This window comes from Pelobates fuscus, chromosome 5 (assembly GCF_036172605.1).
Source record: "Pelobates fuscus isolate aPelFus1 chromosome 5, aPelFus1.pri, whole genome shotgun sequence".
NCBI classification, from domain to species: domain Eukaryota; kingdom Metazoa; phylum Chordata; class Amphibia; order Anura; family Pelobatidae; genus Pelobates; species Pelobates fuscus.
In genome coordinates, this window is record NC_086321.1 from 252666117 (window position 1) to 252688497 (window position 22381).

The 22381-nt window shown below is 38.8% G+C and overlaps 1 protein-coding gene across 2 annotated transcripts in view; it reads left to right on the forward strand.

The window, feature by feature from the left end:
- The first annotated feature begins 498 nt into the window (after window positions 1-498).
- The window catches only part of ABCA1 (ATP binding cassette subfamily A member 1), a 110042-nt gene continuing 88159 nt past the window's right edge, over window positions 499-22381 (forward strand). The window contains exon 1 of one of the 2 annotated variants that reach the window (XM_063455214.1): window positions 499-796. The gene's annotated coding sequence lies outside the window, so the exon portion shown is untranslated. The remainder of the gene's footprint in view (window positions 797-22381) is intronic. The other variant, XM_063455215.1, reaches the window with a different exon arrangement.

Below are 22381 nucleotides of genomic sequence, written 5' to 3' on the forward strand. Positions count from 1 at the left end.
TCTATATAGCGCCAGCAAATTCCCCAGTGCTGTACAGTGGGGTATTGAGCCTCCTTATGATCATGCATTGTCCTTTCACCTTGCCCCTCTTTGAATATGCCTGGAATGTGGGTAATAGCAAATGTATAATGAAGAACAATTGACATAAAGAAAACAATTTACTTTCCAACGCATACATTAAAATAAAATATACTCATTTATCACATTTATTCACTAAACTCCAGATTGTGGTGGACTGAAACAAGCCTAACTAGTGACTTCTTAAGCCCCAGCACTGAACAGTTGATCTGATAAAAAAAAAATAATAATGGATAAATCCCATTTTACATCAGTACTAAGTCTCCCCAATCATTAAGCATCTATACTGGCAATGTACCTGCCTGATGCATGCAGCACACAAACCATATTGCCCTCTTAAGGGGAGGGGCAATCCTACACGTGCTTTCAGTAAATGACTAAAGCACATAAACAGAAGGCAGCCGGATTGCTCTGACCGATAGTAACCTCCCTGTACAGCTCAGCCGCTCTATCTATAAAAGGAACTCCGGTTTAAAAACCTTAGCTTTTTTTTTTCTCTCCAAGGCAGAGAGGGGGAGACACTGTGCTGGGGAGGCTGCCAAGCCATATCCACACAGCACATTAAGGAAAAAGCATCAGTTCTGCACTGTCCGGACTGGGAGATACATGAAAGAAGTTGTATGAGTCGCACCGTTGACTGAAGGAGCTTAACCCCAGTATCTGGACCTGAGCATTCTAGAACTCATCTGCAGACTGAAGATAAAGAAGGGGGCCAAAGGTAAAAGGCAATTATTTTTTTGGCTATATGCCTTCTCATTATTACTCGGGCTAACTTGTAGCCCGTGTATTGTTTTTTTTTTTTTTAATTGGTGCAATGCTATTGAAATAAGCCATTACCATTTACTGGGAGACCGGAATGACATCATCCATTTTATTGACGTCCCATGGAATAGCTGAGCCTTAGCCATCATTGTTTTTTTTTTTTTTTTTTTGTTCTGTTTGTTGTTTTTTTTTGTGCTCGTTCTGTTTCATGTATTTCGCTTCTGATGCTGTTAAGGACAGGGGCAGCACTTCGCAGTGAAGTATCTCTCTCTCCTGTTTTGTAATTGATTCAGTTTTACTTATTTCTGTTTACTAGCTGTGTTCTGCGTTCTCCCCACTGTAAGCGGCAAGGTCGTTTAGTTCTGCTCACAGTGTCTCCTGAACAGCTGCCTGTGCTGTTTACATGTTAATAAAAGATATCTGTGTCACTGTCTGAAGCTGAAGGGGGGCTGTAAAATGAGGTGCTAGAGGATTGCTGTACAAAGGGGGGTTTATGCTCCCATGACTCTCCTGTGTATTGAATGCTTAGTGTTCTAAATCACTTATCAGACTAGAAAGCCTGGCAAGGCAAACTAGAGTGCTGTTTACTTGGTTGTACAGGTCGATCACAGTGGCTTTCTAAGGCTTTCCTTTGTGTGCATTAGCAGTAGAATCTGGTATTGTGTGAGCCTGTTTTGTTCAGCAATGACTCTGAGTGACAGACCGAAGGCTTTTGGATGATTAACACCTGTGCTTTTTTGTCGGGGAAAATAGCTATTATACAAAAATATACCTTTCACCTTGAATTTAATGGTATGATAAAAATTGCTAGTATTTTAAAATCGAATAATTAAAATGTCACACACATGTAGTTAAAATTGTATCTAAAACTGATTTTAAAATTTGAAATCAAATGTAATTTTTATATATATATAAAAATAAAAAGCAAACCTTCTCACAGCCCCTTTTTCATATATTTCAAAGCTTTGTTTTGTTTACTACACTAATGACACAGCCATGATTTTCAGATCTTGTCTCCAACACAAATTGCGTAAAGTGCAAATAGTTTGGGTTTGCCACAAATGGCATTGTTTGGAGTTATCAAAATAGATATCTCATTGCTCATTACTCTATGGTGACACATAGATTGCAAAGGGGCAATTTTAATCTTAAGTCTTTTAGTAACAATCAGACTTATTCTCTGTATTCAAAATTGCAGCAAATTAGAATCCAAATTTTTCTAAATTTGAGACAAAATCGCCAAGCTTTGACTCCAAGGTTTATTCTGTAATGCCCAAATTGTGTGTAATCTAAATGGCAACATTTACGCAAAATAGCTAATTTACAAAATGTCTCCAACTGAACTGTAATCACATCTGGACTATTTTAGCCGAATATTCAGATTACAGTTTGTTACTGTTTGTAGGTTAGTGAATAACCCAGTATCACAGGCTACTTCAAGACATAGTGCGTGTGAAAGGGCTAAACAAAATGGCTATATCTGTGTGCTCAATTTAGATTAGGAGGGCTGCATTTCTTTTATTCACAGTTGATACAGATGTGAGTCAGAAACTACAGCTGGTTGAATCTCAAGAGCCCATGGCTTTTAAAATGTCACCTCTATCTCCTTGATTTCTAATGACAATATGTATGTGAACTCCTGTACTTTTTAAAGTTGATTACGTAATTGGTATCTGAACTTTAACTCATTCCACTAGTAAAATAGATTTTTTTTTTGTTTGGAGCGTAACTCACAATTGAGCAAGGTCTGTTGTCTCTCAATCCTGCTGCTTACCTGTTTAGCCAGAAGTTGGCGCTACTGAGCTATATAAGAGTAGAAGGAACACAATATGACCGTTAGTAACCTTTAATGGTAAAGCTGTTCTCACATAAAATAGAAATACAAAACAAGGGTGCAACTAACTGCATGCAGGGAGCCACCAAGAATCAGTAAAACAAACATTTTAACCCCAAAAGATTGCTCAGAGAGTGCTTACGTTTGGCTAAATTTATTTTCTTATGTTTTTTTCCATCAACGTATTCTAAGTACATCTAGGATTCCAGAAACGGGAAAAAAATAATAGTTTTTGGTTAAAATAAATCACACACTGACTGTAAATGTTTAAATTACAGAAACCCCACACTGTTTTTTGCATGAGGAAATCCACATTCCAACTTTGGGGCAAGAGGGACCTTAGAATTTTAGTAGAGGGGAATGCAAGTGATAGACGTCACTTCATTATATATAAACTGAGACAATCTACAGTTTGTAAAAAATATCTATAGCTATATCACTCTATCCATCTATGTTTGTGGTAAGGCATACAATAAATTTCGAGCTATACCAGTAGTAGCAAGTCGGTTGTGGTTTGCCGAAACCAATGAATGGGGAAGCTACATAAATAACATAACTACATAAATCAACAAAGCCCCCTAATGATTAAGTGTACTTGTACCTTCATTGATAGAGCAACTGTCCTAATTGGTAAAATTGGGTAAAATGATACTGTAACCCTGTGCGGAATGTAGAAACTATAAAACTGTGCTGGCTGTAAGAAAATGTACAGGTATTATAACCGAGGTGTTGTAGTGTGGCCGAATGTTGATCAAATGTATTTGAATCAAGGGCAAAATGTAGCATGGCCAAATATATTACAAAATGTAAAAATTGTCTTGTGGCCAAATGCAGGTTATATGTATTGAGTCGAATGGAAAAATTTGCGTGTTCGAAATCACTGAGCCAACACTAGCTATATCGCGGCCAAATGTAGACCGAACGTAATAAACCAAATTGAATGTAGCATGGCACATTGTAGGCCTAATGAACTGGACCAAATAAAAAGTGGTATGGCCAAACATATATTAAATGTACTGAACTGAAATTAAAATACAGCACGGCCAAAGGTAGGTCTAATGTACGATCAAAGTGAAAATTTAGCGTGAATGTAGTTAAAATAAGAAAACGGGAAGAGGTTGACTACGGCTCAGGCTCCCTACTCATGAACACAAACGTATTCTCCTCCACCGATGCCGGAATGCCATCCTAAGCTGGGAAGCCTGTGAACCGTAAGTTATGGTAACTTGGCCACTAGGTTCCAAAAAGACGGCAGAACATTGCAGAGAGTGAGGACTTTCAACGTCATTTCACAGAGTCAAACTCCATAAAACTCCTGGAAGCGCTTCAAGTGGCTGTCTTGTAGAAAGCCAGTAGAGGCAGTCTTACAGTCTTAGTACTGCAATGTAAATGTTTACCTTTGCAGGACTAAGGGGTACAGGGACTTTGCAATGAGATGAAGTAGTCTGGGTACCTGTATGGTCCCTGTAAAGCAGGCTTCCCCAAACTCCTGATGTTGCTGAACTACAATTCCCATGATTCTATGAATGAAATAGATAGGCTGAGAATCATGGGAGTTGTAGTTCAGTATAAAAATATTTTTTTTTTGACCCTGTGTTACTTTACTTTGAATATTTTTCTGTAGTGTTTTGTGTAACACAAGCCAACACTAAAGAGGAAAATTTCCAAAATGTTACACACGTTTTTGTGCTTTATTAAATCTGTATTTGTTTTCATATGTGGCTACTTTTGTGCTTTAATCATCATTCTTGAACGTGCAACTTTTTAAAAAAAATGGAATCAACAGCATTATCAATCTTTCCGTCACTTTTTTCCTTTAGAAAAGTGTTCTGTTTCACTTCTCTGTTTTTCTCTAAGTTTGGCAGTCTCTTCAGAAATTGATATTTCTGAGAAAAATGGTGTAACGTAGGCAGAAAAAAAAAACAGTTTTAGACCACTTTTAGATGAATGTAAGAATTTTAAACGGAATACAGACAAAAAAATAAAGACACTTTTTAGACTACCTTGATAAATCTCCCTCTATACATCTGCCCACTACACTGTTATTTAGTGATACATTGACAATCAATAGTTTTTAGTAAAAAGTAGCAATGTTGAAAGCAAAATTTAGAACATTTCATTTACATTTTGGCCAGATTTGGAGATTTTTCACCAGCTGTGTTCTTTTGATGTAACGTTTTCCTTGGTAGTCGGCATAATACTACTAGCAATGCAAACCTTCTCATTAGTGAGGAACACAAGAGAATATTGCCACAGAGCTACACCAACATGAATTCTATTGTGTATTAACAGCACAAGTGAAGAGGATGTTTTCCAGAAGTGAAGGAAACCCAAGAGGTTATTGGAATGCTTTTCTGTTTCTAAGATTTATTATGATTGGAGTTCCTTTATCTTAACCTACATTCCTAATGCAATCTGTATTTTATATACAATGGTGGGAATGGATTGTAGTTACACAAGTTATTGTTATAAATATTACAGTGTTTACCCTTTACAGACAAAAGATCTATGCCATCGTTTCAATCTGATAATCTCTAGATTATTATTATTATTCCAAATATGAATGTCCCAGTTAATTCGTGACCGCAGTGTTCTGTAGAGACTTTATATGCTGGCACACTGTTTTAATGCACAGTGAATGTGGTTTTATGCCACTGGTCCTTAATGGGCTAAACAGAACACAATTCATACAAGGTTATTCACTAAAGTACAAATCTCAAAACCACTCCTCTGCATACAGGGCCATTCGGACTGCAAAATCTAGACATTGTTCGCACTGTTTAACTGAACAGGCGTAAATTTGGTCTGACCCAACACTTCCGAATGGCTGAAATCTGGAGCTGAATGTTTCAAATTTTTATTTGCCAACTGGCAGCACTAGCAGGTAAAACCATTCAGCACTGCAAGGGTTAAATAAATAAAAATGCCTATCGGTGACGTTGCTACAAAACTAAAAAACAGGGCTATACTCAGCTTGGATGACTAAGGGGACGACGGACAGATCCTCCTCCTCCTTCCCTTCACTTCCCTAAACCCCCCACCCTCCCCCACTACCTTGTAGTCTCAAATGGGAAACACTACCCAAATGTCACGCAGGTATGCAGGCACTGGAAACAGGCCCATCCACGCTCATCTCCGTACAAAACAGGAATCCGTCGCCATAGCTGGCTGACAATAGGGAACCTCAACAGACATGATCCCACACAGGTGTATATCAACAGATCAAGGGCTCATCCCTCCCGCACATACAGATAACAAAAAAGACTCCGCAAGGGGCACGCGGGAGGCAATAGGGAGATACCCATTAGACACCTTAGAGGTAGCCAAACAGAGGGATCTTGTCCTACCTGAGGGGACAACAGTCTAGCCAAGGGAGGTTACTCCCCCTCAGATGACCACAATACAAGAGACTGATGGGAATGACTTTGGGGAGGGAATGGGGGATTCACCTTCATAAGCTCTCACTGCTGTTGATATCTGGGACCTGCGTGTCCGACATCCCTGTTGGGCCTGCGTGCCCGTTTTATGTTTGACCCTAACATGTTCATGAAGATTTCACAGACCTACGAGTCTACGCAATACTGACCTTCTTCTTCCTTTAAATACAGGAAATAAAAATTATATTTACAAAAAAAAAAAATGCCTATCGGGTTATTAAGAGCCCCATATTGCTATAAGGGAGGTTTGGGCATATCTACTTATTGTTTGAAACTTGTGACTTGGTAGCCATTGCTGCCCAGTTGAAAAGAAGCCTAACAGGGTCGGGTCATTGTCCCACCCACCTCATGCTTCCAAGCAAGTGGGCATCGGGAGAAGGACTGTATAATAAATGATGGCGGGTGGACAATTAAGAGTGATCTGATGAGAATTCAATGATTGAGAAAGCTTCTATAAAGGCTTTTCCCACCTTGAAGCTCATTCTACGCTAAGTCTTTGATGGGCTTGGATCTGTTTTTGTTGTGGCGCAGCTTTTATTTTTCCATCAGGGTTTGTGAATCAGTTTTTATTTTTATTATTTAATAGTAATATCGAGATGTGATGGGTTTTTCTGGCTTTTTGTAGGGGCCAAAGACTTTCGAAGAAAGGTGACTTCAGATAGTGTCTTATTTTTATTTTTTAAAGATATTAGTTTTAAGGCTCCACCCTCACTATTATTAGGGGAGTAGGTATGGATATTTTTATTTTAGGGGGGTTGGTCATGCCACTAATTGTGGCACAGGCACACAATGGCCATCTCACATTATATAGTTACTTAGAGCCCTCATCTGTCGACTATGAGTGGGGGTTGGAGGAGACTCTACGGCACCCACCCTCTTAATTCCTGGTGGTCTGTTGGGAGTTGCTGCTTGTGGGATGTATCAGAACGTTGAGTGGTAATCCTCAGGAACGATTTGATAAGGTAGAAGCATCAGGGTGGCCTGACCAGTGAGGGGAATCTTTGATCTTCTAACCTCCCTACCTCGCTTCTCCTGCTTGTTGCCCTGTTGCCTTATGGCAACTGCAGCCATGACCATTACCCAAGTTTTACATACTCCCTACCGTAGTATTTGACTTTGCTGGTTGTAGCGACTGAGAAACAATTGGTGTTAGAGGATTTGGCACTGTACCTGTGGGGGAAGGACATGATTTCTGCAAGTGTCTGAAGGGATCATTGAGCAACATCTAATGGACCTATGGATTGGGGATTCTTTTTTGAGTAGTTGTAGTTTGTATGGTTGTCTTTAAGTAGGCATTAAATGTGGCACAATCAAAATGGATATCAGTGGAGTTCTTCAGTTTTAATTAACTCTGAACATTATCTAATTTTTAAAACTAGACTAAAATAGTTAACATTTACACCAATTCCTCTAAAAACATGCTGTGTGCGTGACCATCATGACAAACATAGTAAGATAATGTGGCAAAAAGCTACAATATGAGACTACTTGTCTAAATCTAGAAAACCAGTGGGCTGCACCATTCGAAACCATTGATTATTGAATACAGTTGTACAGCACAGGGGTGATATGATGGAGGTAGGGCTGTGTCTGCCCTAAATATTGTGTTAGATTGAATGATCACAGCGCACCCATATAAGCAAGCAAAGAAGTGCATCCTTTCGCTCCTAACCAAACCTCTGGCAAGCCCATCCTAACTGGAAATTTAGCAAGTTCATATTGACTAGAGTTCTAAACATATACATAATTATATATAAATAACGTAGTACTTTCTACATGGCACAGTGTTAATATTCAATATACCAATGTCCTGAGACACTGTGCTGTGAATGGTGCTTCTCCGTACCAGGGATAAAACATACCCTTTTTGTTTAAGAGGAGCACAATTATTGTTAATAAAAAAAATCCTTAGTCCCAAACACATTTTCTTCCTCACAGTAATGGTTAACAATATTGGCATCAGACTGCATTTGTCTCTGAACTTTTTCAGTTTTATGTAGGTTGATCTAGAAAACAATCAGCATTTTATGTCTGGTACAGATTCATGATTTGATTCGAGAGTGGCATTACCATTACCATAAACAATATGGTGCCCACGCATACACAGTCCAGTCAGCGTCTAGGCGTTTGGCCTGGGAACATAGCTCTAAATTTATCATGGTGTCTCTTTACAAAAACAAGTTCTTTTGGGTTAGTTAATGGAAAAACATGCAGACTCAGAACATCATCTACAGCTCTACTGAGTTAACAGTTTTTTCAGCTTGACAATTTAGTTTGTATGTTAAAATGTTATTTTTCAACTAACCACAACAACCTACTGATTATTAGACAAACACATTTGTGACAAACACATGTGTAACAAAACTATTTACATTTTTGGGTTGAGTGTAGCATAACTAGTAATCTCAACATTTGCGTTACAGAGCGAACCATTAAGAGTGTGTTTGTATTACAATATATCTTTCACATGTATTGCCAATGTCTTTTAATATTATAGATAGATTTGTTTGTATACACATATAGCTTAAAGACACTGATGACATCACATCAGGGCATTAAAGCAGGAAAATGGATCTGTGATCATGATGTTATTGGGGCATGTTGACATCAAATGTACCTAAAAGGTTATATCTGAGTGTGTCACTGGATTTGATGGTTTGTATTCTAGAGGGAGATATCTATCTTTTATCATTTGAGGAAATATTATCATCATCCTATTAATATGTTTTGGTACTTGTAAAACATCAAACCCTGGGGCTTCAAAGGGTCTTATATGAGTCACACATCCCATCTCTTGTCTATACACTTTGCCCTTATTAATGAGTTTAGAGTTGTGAAGAGACAGGCAGGGAATGTGGAGCATCATGTCAGCCTTTTTTACACAGTGCCATCAGGGCAAAGGGACCACATACCATACATATGGGATGCCTGCCAAATTGTTCCTCATCATATTTGCAGTTCGTCAATTTAAATGATTAAAAATATTTAGGAGCATCAGCTTTCGCTAAATATAAACACGTGCACATTGGATTGTCAGAATCAACTCTTGCTACGGGACAGTTTTATACTAGTTGGAGATGTATTAAATAGTTAGCTCAGTGGGTATTGAAACACCTTATTTGTCAGAATTCGAAAACAGAATTACCTATATTTAGCTTGCTATAAATTGACTGAAATAGTTATGAGGAGAGAACAAATTAGGTAAGCAGTCAATCCCAAGGACCAATCCTGGTATGGGTCATAACTGAAGCGCTGATGTGAACACTAAGGCACATTTCTAAAAAAAAAAAATATATATATATATACATACATATATATATATATATATTTAATTTATAAATAATCCAATTTATATTTATTTACATCTGTCCCTGGCTACTGGACACATTCCATTGTTTCAGAATATTGACTTTTGATATTTATCCATTAGGCAGAGTAGGCAACTGCCTACAGGTGCCTGCCTACTATGGGGAACTGTTTTAAGCACTTATATTGTGTCTTTTATAGCCAGTGTCTTCTGTAATCCAGTCAGCCTGCAGGAACAATAACAGAGGGTGTAAAAGTCAGTGCTGTCCTAGCTCCTCCAGTATGAGGCTGGATAGGAAGTGGAAGGAATCACTTCCCATCTGCCCACTTACAGTCTCTCACACAGGAAATGTGTTGCAGGAAGAGCAGGAACAGGATTAAGAGACTCTCTATATTGCTGTTCCTGCATCTCTTTCATCAATCATAGGAGGGTGGTTGGACTACAGAAGACATAGGAGAGAGTAAGCACTTCGTAAATAACCCTTTAAACTCCACATACCCTAAACTTTCCTTTTCCTTTAACCCCTCCCAAAACCTAAAAAAAACATTTTCTAAGTCCCACATTTAGGCCTCAAAGCCTAATTCTGAAAAAAAAAAAACATTTACATTAATCATAGATTTCAATCACCCTAAACACTAAACACCCATAGTACCCCGATACTAAACTTAACCCAAATCTAAATATAAACAGAATCATTCTCTTATATTAACTGTGCTCATCCTGCTCGACAAATCGTCGCTGCCTGCTAGAACATTTTAGGATGGAATGAGCTACACATTTGCAAGTACAAATATTTAGCCAATGAGTGCAGATACTGGAAGAAGCATTTTTGGCTAAGGTCCATTTCCTGTTTAATGGCATTTCTCCTAAGTATCTGGTCATACCTGAGTCAGTAGAAACAAATAACAGCATTTTTTTGTTTTTGATGCATATGTCCAGTAATTGTATTATATTTATTTACCATTTCAACAACTGATCTCATTGCTGTTAAACCTGTACATTATTGATCAACATTACTGTATTTTGCATTGAGATTGTTTCTCCAATGTTTCTGAAACCTTTCTTTCTTTTTTTTTTCTTCAATATTATGTATGCATTCCTGTAAATCTTCAAATATAGCACTGTTACTATGATGCTCTGTACAGCTTGATCATATTTTACCACAAACTGGTAATTGTGATTGTAAAACTGCACAAGGCGAAAAAAACACCAAGTGTGATGACTCCTATATACACCAGTTCGTATTTGCAAACCAGTTCACTGTTCTCTTTGTATCTTGTGCAAATCTGTATTTCTACATACACAACAAAAATAAAGAATAAAAAAAACCAAAAAAACATTTTTCCAATTCATCTTTGAACAGCGCATTCCAGAGTGCTTCAAACATCACCCCAAGCTATCATAGCTCTATAGCTGTTCTGGATAGTTTCCTATCTGAGAACTAAACCCATAAGTGATGCACACGTTTGCACTAATAATGTTTCTCTGTGATGGGATCCTTGATTATGGTTACATATACTGTGAAAGGCATATTCCATGTCTTCTTTGTGTTGGAAACTGTTATTTGAGTAAAATTGAACATAGCAAAACACTGCTCAGACAGAATTGCTGTTACTTTATCGACCAGAGGCCTCATTTAGAATCATGTATCCAATAAATAATAGACATGATTCAAAATCCATTTTTTAAATTAATTTATTTTTGTATGAGCTATATCTCCATAGTAATAATAACTTGGTTATTTCTAGAGAGCATTAGGAAAATTAATAAAAGTATTGCTCAAATAAAATCGAGTGACGAATTACCATGTAAACAAATGGAAGGATCTTGCGGATTCCAGTGATTTCCATGGCAATTATTCCACGTTTAGAACTTTTAAACACTTTTGACATACTTAAATAGATCACTCTGCATATCTTCTGAAAGGGCTAAACTCTACAAAAGAGATTATGGCCTGAATTTTGATGGGCTCAACAGGGATAGGTATTTTCTGAAAGCATAATAAGATATACCTAACTTTGCTACGCTTCCTTGTTTAGGGAGTTGTCTACCCCCATGATGCTCTGATGAGGCCCATGCTCACTCTGTGCACACAGTATTACAGTAGCAAAAAGGACACTCCAGACACCAAAATAACGATATTGTTATGGTGCCTGGAGACACTCTTACCTTATGGCTTTAAACCTTTTTGTTAACGGTTTAACCCCAAAGTTGCTTTCAGGAACTGCGGAGTGCCGCCGGACAGAGGCGCCGCTGATTGGTTGAGACACCCTATTTACAAAAAGGGCCTGGTTTCTTTTAAAGACAGTTTAGTGAATAGGAAGTCACTGATTGGCTGAGAGTGTCAGCTGACCGCTCTCAGCCAATCAGCGGTGCATCTGCCCAGCGGCATTCCGTGCTTCTTTAATCTAAAAACTCAGAAGCCATATGCTTGGAGGAAGTAGACATCTGGAGGCAACCTTAGGTTTAAACCATTCACAAACAATTTAACCCCTTGAGGTAAGAGTCCCTCCAGGGGCATCCTGGCACTATAACAAATTAATATAGATGAAGTTGTTCTGGTGCTTGGATTGTCCATTTAAGTTAATTTGCTTTATTTTCTCTTTTGTTTCTGGACAGTACAGCATATGGTGTAAATAAAAAAAAAAAGGATATATATTTTTTTAAAATAAATAGAACAAATCCTAACTTATATCAGCTGGCATTAGGGTTGTGAAATGCTCATGTGTCAATGCCACTTTTTCGTTAATTGTAACATGAGAATAGAATTCAGCAGGAAGGATAGTATTACATACCTGGAATAACAGAACATTGAAAGCATTAAAGATCAACAAAGCAAACCCATTCTTGGGAAGTTCATTAAGAACAAATACATATAGGGTTTCACAAGGTGTAGAAAGTATTAGCCAGCTGGTTCACATCTGCTGTCACTATTATTTGTATGAAGAGCCATATTGGAATAACCCTCTAAAACTGGGGCAATCGCCACGGACTCAATTTCAGTTACAGTTATTTATACCGCGCCAACATATTCCGCATCGCTGTACAATAGATAAACCAAGACAAACAATCCATTCTGACAAGACACATTTGGCATACATAAACAGTAGATAAAGAGGAACCTACCAAAACAAGCTTACAATCTAAAAAAAAAAAAAAAAGTTTCTGTGTGCTTTGTTGCCCTTCCTAAATGCAGCAAAGGTGCATATACAGGCAGGTCCATACATATTGGGACATTGACACAATTCTAATCTTTTTGGCTCTATAGACCACCACAATAGATTTGAAATGAAATGAACAAGATGTGCTTTAACTGCAGACTTTCAGCTTCAAATCCAAATCAGGTGAACGGTGTAGGAATTACAACAGTTTGTATATGTGCCTCCCACTTTTTAAGGGACCAAAAGTAGTGGGACAATTGGCTGCTCAGCTGTTCCATGGCCAGGTGTGTTATTCCTTTATTATCCCATTGACAAGGTGAAGATAAAAGGTCCAGAGTTCATTTCAAGTGTGCTATTTGCATTTGGAATCTGTTGCTGTCAACTCTCAATATGAGATCCAAAGAGCTGTCACTATCAGTGAAGCAAGCCATCATTAGGCTGAAAAAACTAAACAAACCCATCAGAGAGATAGCAAAAACATTAGGTGTGGCCAAATCAACTGTTGGGAACATCCTTAAAAAGAAAGAACGCACCGGTGAGCTCAGCAACACCAAAAGACCCGGAAGACTACGGAAAACAACTGTGGTGGATGACCAAAGAATTATTTCCCTGGTGAAGAAAACACCCTTCACAACAGTTGGCCAGATCAAGAACACTCTCCAGGAGGTAGGTGTATGTGTGTCAAAGTCAACAATCAAGAGAAGACTTCACCAGAGTGAATACAAAGGGTTCACCACAAGATGTAAACCATTGGTGAGCCTCAAAAACAGAAAGGCCAGATTAGAGTTTGCCAAACAACATCTGAAAAAGCCTTCACAGTTCTGGAACAACATCCTATGGACAGATGAGACCAAGATCAACTTGTACCAGAGTGATGGGAAGAGAAGAGTATGGAGAAGGAAAGGAACTGCTCATGATCCAAAGCATACCACCTCATCAGTAAAGCATGGTGGTGGTAGTGTCATGGCGTGGGCATGTATGGCTGCCAATGGAACTGGTTCTCTTGTATTTATTGATGATGTGACTGCTGACAAAAGCAGCAGGATGAATTCTGAAGTGTTTCGGGCAATATTATCTTCTCATATTCAGCAAAATGCTTCAGAACTCATTGGACGGCGCTTCACAGTGCAGATGGACAATGACCCGAAGCATACTGCAAAAGCAACCAAAGAGTTTTTTAAGGGAAAGAAGTGGAATGTTATGCAATGGCCAAGTCTATCACCTGACCTGAATCCGATTGAGCATGCATTTCACTTGATGAAGACAAAACTGAAGGGAAAATGCCCCAAGTACAAGCAGGAACTGAAGACAGTTGCAGTAGAGGCCTGGCAGAGCATCACCAGGGATGAAACCCAGCATCTGGTGATGTCTATGCGTTCCAGACTTTAGGCTGTAATTGACTGCAAAGGATTTGCAACCATGTATTAAAAAGTGAAAGTTTGATTTATGACTGTTATCTGTCCCATTACTTTTGGTCCCTTAAAAAGTGGGAGGCACATATACAAACTGTTGTAATTTCTACACTGTTCGCCTGATTTGGATGTAAATACCCTCAAATTAAAGCTGAAAGTCTGCAGTTAAAGCACATCTTGTTCATTTCATTTCAAATCCATTGTGGTGGTGTATAGAGCCAAAAAGATTAGAATTGTGTTGATGTCCCAATATTTATGGACCTGACTGTCTAATATGTCTATCTATCAGCATCTACTATTGTACCCTAGTCATGGTTACACATGTAAATTGCAATGTGTAAAGAGTTGGGCAGCACACTGCTGGCAAGGGCTTGCATAGCTTTATATGTCAGTATGCACCAGTCTCTCACTAAAACTGTTCAGTTCAAATTAATGCACTTTATGCCTTTTAAATACTCAAGTTGTTTATTATATAAATAACTTTTATTACACTATTACAGTCATTTGAAATATAAATGCCAAACATTAGGCTAAAATAACTCAACTGTGACTATAGGTAGAGTTACTGTGATTATTTAGAGACATTTTCCAAATCATCTATTTTGGCCTTACATTTTTAATTTGGATTTCAGTTTGCTACTGTTCGAACTGCACAAAGAAGGGCACTTTAATTTTAGGAGTGTCGGTGGCCAGGCGCAGGTATTTTCTGAGAAATTTTAGGTGATTTACTATTAACAATTTATGCAACTAAAATGTATCTTATTTACACAGACTGATTTCCACAAATATTACTTGTACTTTAAAGGGACACTATAGTCACCTGACTAGCTTAATGGAGCAGTTTTGGTGTATAGAACATGCCCCTGCAGCCTCACTGCTCAATCCTCTGCCATTTAGGAGTTAAATCCCTTTATTTATGAACCCTAGTCACACCTCCCTGCATGTGACTTGCACAGCCTTCCATAAACACTTCCTGTAAAGAGAGCCCTATTTAGGCTTTCCTTATTGCAAGTTCTGTTTAATTAAGATTTTCTTATCCCCTGCTATGTTAATAGCTTACTAGACCCTGCAAGAGCCTCCTGTATGCGATTAAAGTTCAATTTAGAGATTGAGATACAATTATTAAGGTAAATTACATCTGTTTGAAAGTGAAACCAGTTGGTTTTTTTCATGCAGGCTCTGTCAATCATAGCCAGGGGAGGTGTGGCTAGGGCTGCATAAACAGAAACAAAGTGATTTAACTCCTAAATGACAGTGAATTGAGCAGTGACATTGCAGGGGAATGATCTATACACTAAAACTGCTTCATTAAGCTAAAGTAATTTAGGTGACTATAGTGTTCCTTTAAAGACTACTGTGACTTTTATTGCTGTGGAGCTCTGTTATACACTCAGACACACCAACTATATGGAGCTCATAGAAAAGAGGGACATTAGGATAGAACAAAGGGACAGAGGGAATTGATTCCAAAATAGGGACTGTGCCTCCTAAATAGGGACACTTGGGAGTTATGCCATTCAGAATTCAATTAATAACCATATTAGAGATACATGTTCTGACTGCATAGAAAAAAATAATATTGTAGATAATTATAAGTAGCAGCAAATTCAAATTGAAGAGAAACGGTAGCAGAAATCAGGCAATAGAGAGTTAATGATGACATCAAAATAAAACCAAGGACAGTGTCTAGTAGCACATATATTGATCTTCATGGTTCTCGTTTATTGCTCAGTAACATGAGAGTCCCAGGAAGGCTGGGTCTGAAAGCTGATATCATCATGTGTGTATATAGGATGTTATTGATCTCCAATAACACAGTGACCTGTCTGATAGTAAGAGCCAGCAATATGGACAGTGCAGCATTTGTGAAGGTAAGTATGCAATGATGGAGATTCTAAGTGTTTATTTGGGAAAGTTGTGCATTTGAATCATAGTTCTTGCCGTCATAGATGAAGAAAATTATTATCACAAGAAAAATGCCTCAGTAAGATCCAGAATTTTAAACTAGTCTATTATTGTTTAAGCTCTTACATGTCATAGTGATTTCTCCATTCAGTGATAACTCAAGGCTCACGTGTGCGCTTGGTCATCTAACAAAATAAATGCTTGACATGTAGATACTCTGCACTGCAAGAGAGTTAACCAATTTACAGACTTGGAAATTCAAATAAAAAAAAGGAGAGGGGCTGCCTCAATGACTCGTTTCTGATTAATTTAGACAAAGTTGTTTTGGTGCCTGGAGTGTCCCTTAACCTCCCTAGCGGTATTCCCGAGCGTGACTCGGGGTTAATTTTCGCTGCCAGAAGCGGTAACCCCGAGTCACGCTCGGGGTAGAAAACTCAGAGTCTCCTTACCTTCTCCCTGCGATCCAGCGATGTCCCCGCTGTGATTGCCGGTGAGAGCCCCGGCGGATGCCTCCATCTGCCCTCCCGGATCCGTCTCTGTGAGCCGCAGAGGCTCATGGGTGCGGAACTGGGCGGGTAATTCAAATGTCTAAAAGTTCTAAAAGTGACACACACAAAGTTAGGTGATACAGTGTAATCCTGTCAGATTACATTGTATCACCTCAGATTTGACACAGTATCACCTCAGATCATCCTACACTGCCCTGCCTGCCCCTTTTGCTGTAATTTCTGCCCATAAAATAATTTTTTTTACCATGGCATCAAAGCGTCACTTTAGCATCTCCAAAGCGGCTTTGGATCAGATGAGTGACAGCGGCAGCGACACAGAGCCCCTCGCAGAATTGAGCGACGGCGATAGCGATTCGTGGCAAGATTCGTCATCCGACTCTGACAGTGACCAGAGTAGTGGCGACAGCGACGATTCTGCACCCGAGCTCAGTTATGTGCGCACTTGGTGCCTTATTGATTGCGGTATGGATGAGGTACCGCCGCCAAGATTTCCGTTTACTGGATCACCTGGGATGAAGGTAGACGTTGAGCACAATGATCCTTTGGCATACCTAAAATTATTTCTCTCAGATGACGTCATTGAAAAGATTGTCACGGAGACAAATCGCTACAACGAGCAGCAATCAGCTACTCTGCATAGCAAGTTTTCCAGGAACAGAAAATGGAAACCGGTGACTAACGAGGACATCTGGAAGTTTCTGGGGCTAATACTTCTTCAGGGGGTGGTGGGGAAACCCCAGCAGAAATGGTACTGGACTACCAATAAATTGCTGGCAACCCCATTTTTTGGCACCATCATGTCCGAGTACCGATTTTCCCTCATAATGAAGAATTTGCACTTCACCAACAACGAGGAATTTGACGAAGCCACACATCCAGCGCCAAAACTCAAGAAGATCTGGGAAGTATACCAAATGATCCTAAAAAATTTCCAGCAGGCCTATGTGCCAGATAGAGACATCAGCATTGATGAAAGTCTGATGGCTTACAAGGGACGCCTCAGCTGGATTCAATACATCGCATCCAAGAGAGCACGGTTTGGAATAAAATCCTATATGCTCTGCGAGTGTGCCACTGGCTATATATGGAATTCCGTCATATACACCGGTAAAGGAACACAATTCAACCCCAGGTACAGCGGCTATGGGATGGCAACGTCATCAGTCCTTACACTGCTTGAGCCATTGCTGAATCAGGGGTATTGTGTGACAACGGACAACTTTTACACATCGCCTGAGCTGTACGAGTTTCTGATAAAACACAAGACTGATGGATATGGAACCGTTAGGGCCAACCGACGTGAACTGCCATCTATGTTTGCCAAGCAAAAACTGAAAACAGGAGAAATGGTTGCCTGGCAGAAAGGAAAGATGATGGCAATGCGTTGGCGTGACAAAAAAGACGTATGCCTAATGAGTACAGTGCATAACACCTCCACTGCCATGGTCCACACAAGAGGTGGGAAAGATGTCATGAAGCCACGACTTGTGATTGACTACAACAACACCATGGGAGGAGTCGATAGAGCTGATCAGGCGATGACATTTTATCCGGCTATGCGGAAACAACAAAAAAAATATTACAAAAAAATCTTCAGGCATCTACTGGAACAATGCCTCTGGAATGCCTATATACTGCACAAAGGAAAGAGTGACATGCCTCTTGTTCATTCTGACTTTATCTGGAAGGTGGCGGAGCGGATTTTTGTGAACTACCAAACGGCATCAGTGGCCGTGAACAGATCTGGACGTCGTGCTGTTGACGTTGTCAACCCAGAACGCCTGACTGGTCGTCACTTTATGGATTACATCCCGCCAACCGCAAAAAAGGAAGCACCTACAAGGATGTGCGTAGTTTGCTGCTCAAAGCGAGATAGCAATGGAAAAAAAATCCGAAAGGAAACCAGATTCCATTGCCCTGATTGTGATGTCGGTCTCTGTGCAGTCCCATGTTTCAAAATTTACCACACCCAGGATGTTTACTGAATTTTCTTTGTTTGACAAATTTCATTATTTATTACATTATTGAATAAAATTATATTATTTATTAGATTATAATTCATGATTTTATGTTTCAAACTTTATCACATCTGAGAGTACTTTTGGTCAGGTTTAAGAAAGTAATTACTGGCCTACAATACATAACACCAAATTTCCATGCAAAAAAATGGTACCGCTTTTGGTACAAAATTCCTGACATAATCATACCGCCAGGGAGGTTAAAATTAATTTGCTTTATATTCTCTTTATATGTGGGCCCATCTGAAAAAAGAGGTTGGCCTGCCTGGAAAATAAGTGGGTTCAGCCCCCAACCTGTAGGACCTTGCAGAAAGCACGTCTGACATACTTTTTGCTGGGTCCTAATGCCTGTGATGCGCTTGCACTGTGTTGCCTGAGGGCTATTCCCCGGTGTTCCTAGATGTAAAAGATTAGCTATATTATCCTAAACTTTGTCAACTCTTCCACAATCCCAATTGATATGAATAACCGTGTTCGTCTCTGACTGTAATGATGGACATGTTCCTTTTTAACCCACTTTTAACTACTCATTGACCTCTGCACCACATATTGCACCCATGAATCGGGTAACATTAAGATATGCTGTTAAACGTAAAAGATGAATAACAGTTCCTAGAAAGTTTTATTTCCATTATTCCCTCCTGTGAATTTAATCTACAGAACTATATACTGTAAATCCAGTAATCAAGATAACACACACAATCAATACATAGTCTTTGGACGTCCTGAAGCTTAATGATATTATCATGGGTCCATAGAGCAATGCAGTAAGTTATGTAATTCTCTAATAAACAAGAAGCATGTTTTCACACTTTTTTTCCGACACGTATAAAGGATGTAGTAAGAGCATGAGTACTGGACGGTGAGGGTGGCATTTACCATCTGGGTGGTCTGACTTAATAGTGGTTAATTAAATATTAGGCATACTCTTATTTTCATCTGAGCAGCAAGTTCTGCTTCATTTCCTAGATGCCTTTATTTGTTCTATTATGAATGATGTTTTGCTAAATGTATGGATGGACTAGATACACCTCATCTGCATTCCTGCTACAAAGCAGATAATATGGCAATGCTTTTGCAGGCTACAATTATTTTTATTCCCAACCTTTTCTGGAACAACAGTTTCAATGATGGACAATCAGAGGCTTTACTTTTATATGGAATCCTGCTCCTATACACACATTTATCCTTTTCCATATCACCCAAGCTCACCTTGCGCAACACTGGACTGAACTCACGACCTTAGAGATTCTCGTAAGGTACCCTAGGAAACCAAAACGTGCCATTCGATTTTGTTATGGGTATTTTATCAGTACAACCTTTGATAACAACTACCTCTGTACATAGCAAATTACAAGGGATCCAGGGGATACACTGGACATAGACATATGGACTGGCATACTGATTAACTTTCACTCCATAAGTACTCATACAACTGTTAAGAAATTGATGTTACCTGTCCCAATATTGGCTGTCATATGAAATCTCACTCCCTGCTTTTAAAGTTGTGGAATCAATTGTACCTACTGCCACGTGTGGTGGAACTGCACATCAGTTTTACCCTTGTGCAATTCCATTAAAGTTTTAGCCCTAGACTGGACTTTCTAGGAAAAAGTACCAGGAACCTCAAAGTTACAGCAACCTGATTAATTGTTGAAAAGTCTATTATCCCAGTGTATCCACAAGTTGAAGCTAAGGTCTTTTTTAAAGGTATGGTTTATTTTCTCCACGGAGAAATTAACAGGTTCTATTAATGACCCATATGACAATTATGTTAAAATTGGGCCCCATTGATTGACACTACATCTCCACCTTTTAAATCCTTGGCGTTTCCTTCATCCTTTCTTTCTTTTTTTCCATAACAGTTTCTCATTGTTTTTACTAAAGAATTGTTTCTTTTGAACAGGACCTCATCCTCATTTTAGGCATGTGGTGATGTTGCCCCATCTTCTGGTCTCCATAGGACCTTTTATGTCTGATCATCAGGAATGCCCTTGTAGACTCACTCGTTACGATGATGTTTTACCTCGTGTTTATCATTTACATAGTGATTTTTAATTATTTGCATAATATTTTTAGCAATGCTGTATTTCATCTGTTTCTTTCTATGCCATTTTTATAAATAATTTATAAATTAAGTTACAGTTGTTTTGTGCGTGTTTTAAAGGACATTTCAAGCATCATGACAACCGATATCCATTGAGTAATTTAAGATGCACTTTAAAGGAACAATATAGTCACCTAGATTACTTCATCTAAATGAAATAGTCTAGGTGCAGTGTTCCTATCCCCTTAAACCTGCCATGTTACGGTAAATATTGCAGTTTGTGACAAACTTATTCTAACACATCATGAGGCTGTAAAGGTATCTGTATGGCTGTATGGGCCTTAAATAGACAATGTAGGCACTATAACTCGTTCATCTCATTGAACTGGCACTCCATTCAGTTTTAAACCATTTTCGAGCAGTTCGACACTAAATGATGGTCCTTGTCCAACCATAGCTCAGTTGCCGCTGTGGGTTTGGCTGATGAGAAGATTACACAGTTCCATCTAGCATTACCAATTCATACAAGCAATCAGCACTGCGATCGGCTGGGAGCATCCAGCTGACACTTTAAGCCATTCACAGACTCCCATTGCTGCACAGGCAAATTCATCATCATTAGCCCAAGCAGTACAGATGGGCTGAACTGTTGGGGATACCCTTTTAGCATTAAAACATTAAAAATTGTTTTGGAAGGACAGCGCTAGGAAACTCCAGACACTACAATAACTGAAGGAGATGAAGTAGTTCCAGTGCATACAGTGTCTCTTTAAAGTTGGGGAAACTTGTGGTTCTGATATATGCTGAGTTGGTTTCCCGCTGACTTTTGTAGAGACTCAACTCGTGATTTTATTTCGTCATGCCATACCAGAATTAACAGCATAAGATATCTATAGTGACTCAACTATGAAAATTCACACAAGTGAGCATTCTTCACCTTGAGGTTCACTGCTCGCTTCACTATTTGTCTACTCGGAGTGACTGCCATTCATCCCACATAAGTCCTGTTGGACAGTTGGGGTTTCCTGTTGGACAGTTGGGGTGTCCTGTTGGACATGCTGTAAGGTATGTTTTAAACTGTACTATAGAAGTCTTGTTAGGCAGTCATGCAGTAGTAGATATTTTATGCTTTATTGTGGGAGTCCGGTTGGACAGCAAGGCTCTAGTCCATGACTTATACTGCATAATGTTCTACAGACATGATATAGTAAATGTGTTATGTTCTATTATTAGAGTCATGCTGGACATTTGTGATGTAGTAGTTTTGTGCTTTATTATAGGAGTACTGTTGGACAACTATGCTATGGTAGATGTTTTATTCTGCATTATGCGAGTCATGTTGAACAGTTGTGAAACATATGTTGTTTTATGCTATATTACAGGGGTACTGGTGAACAGTCATGATATAGTAGATGTTTTATGCTATATTATGTGACACCAGTTGGTCAGCCATGCCATGGAAAATGTTTTATTCTGTATTATGGGGGTCCTGTTTGACAATCTTGCTAAAATATGTTGTATGCTATACAGATTTGATGAGGATAGCATGAAATGTTTTTATAAATAACTTTCAAAGATATGTGTCTAGTTATGTGTACCTATATTATGTCAACATATGGTCACATTAAGAGTAAAACATAAATTGTGTATGTAAGATGAAATAAAATGTAATGTTTTTAGCAATAAACCTTTAAATATACGTTGTTATGTAAAAACAATTAATTGTACTCCTACTCCACAAAAAACACATTATACCTCTTGCCAAGGAAAAGTTATGACAAAGCATTAAAGATCGCTTTTCTCAAACTATATAAAAAATTGAAGTTGACCTTGTGCAGAGATGTTCTTTGGATATCCGCTAGGGAAAAAGGAAAGTGCTCTGTGTGCATTTTAACACTAGATAATAGAGCC